This window comes from Quercus lobata, chromosome 9, assembly GCF_001633185.2.
Source record: "Quercus lobata isolate SW786 chromosome 9, ValleyOak3.0 Primary Assembly, whole genome shotgun sequence".
In the NCBI taxonomy this organism is placed as follows: domain Eukaryota; kingdom Viridiplantae; phylum Streptophyta; class Magnoliopsida; order Fagales; family Fagaceae; genus Quercus; species Quercus lobata.
This window is the reverse complement of record NC_044912.1, coordinates 32,017,501-32,022,504: the sequence shown is the minus strand read 5'-3', so window position 1 is coordinate 32,022,504 and position 5,004 is coordinate 32,017,501. Positions and strand designations below refer to the sequence as shown.

Here is a 5,004-nt window from a genome sequence, read left to right as displayed (position 1 = left end):
AATCTTAAATTAAAAAATGAAAAATAACAAATAAGTGAAAGTGAGTAACTTTTGGGATCAAAATCCCTAACTCACGTCTATAAAAAAAAAAAAAAATCCCTAACTTACGATTGCTTCACGTTTTGATCCTCTAAAGAGAAAAGGTGAGGCACTACGTTTTCATCCAGACTCCTTCTGTATTCCATCTTCGATATTCCAGACTATTTGACAAGCAACATTAATCATAACTTTGCGTATATAGGAACTCTCCCTTGTATATAACTTTTTAAACCTGTTACTTTACTACATGGAAAGTAATATGCATTGAACCTATCTTTTCGCTGGTGAAGAATTGAATTAGAATGTAACAAATTATCTGGATAGTAATGGACCTTTGTTGCTTCATCTCTTCAACAACACAGTGGGCAGCAAGAAGTTTTACTGATATAATGAGGGGATTGAGGACCAATAGGAAGATTGTGAACCCATCACAAACAGAAGCAATCGTGAGTTAGGGGTTTTTTTTTTTTAATAGACGTGAGTTAGGGATTTTGATCCCAAAATTTACTCAGTTTCACCTATCTGATGTTTATTTAATTTTTAAATTTTAAAATTATGCTAATATGTTAGTCCAGGTGACAGTTGATGTGGCAATAAATTAATTTTTTATTTAAGCCGTTTGACATGTCAGACTTTTCCATTCAAAAGATAACGGTTGAGACTAAATTGATATAACACTGAAAAGTTAGGGACCAAATTGACACAACTGAAAGGTTAGAGATTAAATTGAAATATGGTGTAAATAATAGGGACCAAATACGTAGTTTACCCAAAATATTTTGCTACAGTATTTTCAGTAATAAGTTTTCAGTTTTTAGCAAAATAAGCGGTATCCAAACAGACCCCAAGTGACCAAACAATTTTTTTTTTCTTTACTAAAAGTGAATCTACGAGGTTTTTAATACTTTTATATCAAAAATTTTAATACAAATTGAAAAAATAATAATAAAATTGTTATTTCAAGAGGACAAACTTCGCCCACGATTGAACCATGTATTATGGATGCATGTGCTTTGTGCCTTGTGCCAAAATAAAATCAAGTCAAGTGATAAAGTCCAATTCATTTCATTATCTATCCCAACCACCCACTGACTTTACCATTACCCATCAATTTTACATTGAAAATATTTATAATGCTACCGTTTCTAGTCTTGCTGACTTGCTTACTATCCTATTTGCAAGGGAAGAGATGATGGATGTGCTTTGTGCCTTGTGCCAAAATAAAATCAAGTCCCACTGACTTTACCATTACCCATCAATTTTACATTGAAAATATTTATAATGCTACTGTTTCTAGTCATGCTGACTTGCTTGCTCTCCTATTTAATATTTATACAGTTGCCGTGCACTCAATGACTCCAAAGATGACTTATTTGATAGAGAAGTAAATATATCATTTCATCTATATAGTTTTGTTTTGCTAACCATTTCCTTTTTATTTTAGGACAAAGTTTGTCAACGAACTCCATTAATTATATTTTTATTAGATGTGAATTTTGACTAATACGCTCCATTAGATTATATTTTCTTTTTATATCTTTTATGTTTGTAAAATTTTTAGAAAATTAAATATCAATAGATATGTCATCAATTAAATATTTAAATTTGAAATTTTTGTAGTCTAAAATTATGTATAAAAAATAAGTTTATAGATTGAATAATAAATAACATATAGAACATACACTCTAGCAATCAAATTTCCAAAATATATAATCATGTTAATTTTTTTGTAGGAATTGTAGCGATTTTGTCCTTTTTAAAAAAAAAAAAAGGGACCATTATTTAGCAAAAAATAACCTATTGAGGGACTGACATTCACAAGTAATCTATTCAAAGAAACTTGTTCACTATTTTTTCATCAACTTATCACCTTTTTTTTCTTTTTAAAAAAAATATCAATCACATTTTTTTCACTACTCATTGTAGACTATTTTAATAAATTGTGATATTGAGTGAGTGAAATTTTTATTAGATTCTGCGTGCAAGTGGTCCTCTTCCAGGTATCTTCCTGTGCATACGGACGTCTACTCAGATGGCGCCCATGCCCACGTGAAAAAAGCAGCAAAAGAAGAAGAAGTTGAGAAATTTCACTCACTCGTCTTGGCCTGGAGAAATTTCACTCACTCAAATGGATGCCCACTTGCCCACCAACTCTAACAAAAAATGAGTTAATGAGTCATAGAATATAAAAACTTTTGACCCATCTTCTCACTCGTTTTGCAAGAGGCTTTTTTGAGTTTTTTTCAGTCATACCTGCAATTTCTTAAATCTCTATAACCTCACTATTCAAGCTCCTCCATTTCTTTTATGGCTCTTCTTCCATCATCTTCTTGTTCTTCTTCTTCCAAAGGAGGGAAATACGATGTATTTCTTAGTTTCAGAGGCAAGGACACCTGCAAAATATTTACAGATCATCTATAAACAGCTTTGAAACAAAAAGGCATATCCACTTTTAAGGACGATGAAAAACTTAAGCGAGAAATATCAATTGCCCCAAAACTCTTGAAAGCAATAAAAGAATCAAGGTTTGCTGTGATTATTTTATCAAGGGACTACGCTTCTTCAAAGTGGTGCTTGATTGAACTATCAAAGATCGTTGAGTGCATGAAAAAGACCGGATTGGTAGTTCTACCTGTTTTTCACTATGTAGATCCTAGTGATGTGCGGAATCATAGGGGGACTTTTGCAGAAGCCTTTGATAAACACGAAGAGAGTTTCAAGGATAACATGAGAAATATAGAAACGTGGAAAGCTGCTCTAACAAAAGTTGCCGATCTTGCCGGATGGGATTTAAAGGATAAGTAAGAGTTTCTTTGAAATAATGCTATTTTTTGTCAACTTTTCTTCTTTTCTTTTTTTCTTGAATTTATTTATCATTTCTTACCTTTTTTTTTTTTCTTTTACTTCGTAAGTATTCAACTATTTTTAAAATAACCTAGACTAACCCCATTCTGATCCTAGTAGTACTAAATCAGTGTCATGCAAGTACACAATTACACAGACTTGGGCCTCACAACAAATTTGGCCAATTATATCTCTAAAATTGCCCCCATAATACATCTTGCAATGAATTTCTTTGTCCCATATTTATTACAAACTTTGGAAATTATAATCTCAAATTGGACTTTGGATTTGCATAGTTTGGCATGGTAGTCCCTAAATTACCCAACATGAGCAAAAAGTCACGAACTTGGTAATCCTCATTCTACATGTGACTTATGGAGTCTACATAGCTTTGCTTTATATAAGCTACCCGCCCACCCGTAATGTTTTCAAACGAATTGCTACTTTATGTTTTTGGCAGAATTGTCTTGATAAGCAAGTAAAAATATCAAAAGCAAGTGGTTAGGCGAAAAATAGAATTATACAGTTAATACATCATTTTTTTTTTTTTTTTATTTGAAGAAAAAAAATAAGCTAGTAAAAATGTCCAAAGCAAGTGGTTAGGCGAAAAGTAGAATTATATAGTTAATACTTCAATTGTTTTATTTTTTTATTTTTATGAAAAAAGGGCGCTTGAAAATAGCATTCCAAGAAATGTAAAACAAAGAGGACTAAATATAATTAGGCGTTCTCAATGTGGCTAAACGAAGCTAAGATTATGATTATATGCTGAATGTTTTATCTTTAAATGTGGCTAGGTTTGCCTCATCAAAATTATTGTTTTGCAATTTTCTTTGTAGGTATGAATCAAAAGTTATCCAAGAAATCATTGGAAGGATATGCACTAAGTTGTATCACAAATTCTCTAGTGTTTATGAGGACCTTGTTGGAATGAACTCATGTGTGGAGGAAATGTTGGGTTCATACTTAGGTGAAGGGTTGGGTGATGTTCGCTTTGTTGGGATATGCGGGATGGGTGGAATGGGCAAAACAACTCTTGCACAAGAAATTTATAGAAGAATTTCAGGAAACTTTGAAGCTAGTAGCTTTATTGCTAATATTAGAGAAGAAACTAAAAATCAAGGTCTAGTTTCTTTACAAAAACAACTTCTTTCTAAGATCCTCATGGAAAGTGAAATAAAAATATGGAATGTTTATGAGGGAATCGCTGTTATAAGGAATACACTACATAATAAAAAGGTTTTTATTGTTCTTGATGATGTGGATGGAGAACAACAATTAGGAGCATTAGCAGGGAAACATGATTGGTTTGGTGCGGGGAGTAGAATCACTGTAACAAGCAGAGATAGCCAAATATTAATAAGTTGTGGTGTGAAAGATATATATACATCCAAGGGGTTGAGTGACAATGATGCTTTGAAGCTTTTTAGTTGGAAAGCTTTCCATAAACCTCATCCTGAATAAAATTTTGTAACTTTGTCTAAGGACTTTGTGAATTATGCTAAAGGCCTTCCTTTAGCTCTTAAAGTTTTAGGTTCTTTGTTGTTTGATAAAACAATGGATGAATGGAAAAGTGCCCTAAATAATCTAAAATTAGAATTTGATGAAAATATTATGGTTCTGCTTCAAATAAGTTTTGATGGGCTTACAAATACGCAGAAATGATTGTTTTTAGATATTGCATGTTTTTTAAAAGGAGAGCACAAAGATTGCATAAGAGATGTACTACAAAGTTTTGGTTACCATCCAGATTACAATATTGGTGTTCTTATGAAAAAATCTCTCATAACCATTAATGAAAATGGTGCTTTAGGGATGCATGATTTGCTACAAGATATGGGTCAAGAAATCGTTTGTCGCGAATCCCCTAGAGAGCTTGGTGGACGTAGTAGGTTGTGGATTTATGAGGATGTCATTCGTGTATTGAAGAATAATACTGTAATTTAGACTAGTATAAACCTGAACTTTAAGAAGTATATATGTTACTATAAAATTTTCTAAGAATTTACTAATTAGTCTAAATTCATTGTTTTATTTATTAGGGAACAGAGGCAGTTGAAGGCATAATGCTAAAATTTCCTATTCAAAAAATGGAACACTTGCGTGCTGAAGCCTTCTCAA

The 5,004-nt window shown here is 32.0% G+C and overlaps 1 pseudogene; it reads left to right on the top strand.

Moving 5' to 3' along the window:
• The first annotated feature begins 365 nt into the window (after positions 1 to 365).
• LOC115961596 lies at positions 366 to 4,564 on the top strand (annotated as a pseudogene).
• The last annotated feature ends 440 nt before the right edge of the window (positions 4,565 to 5,004 follow it).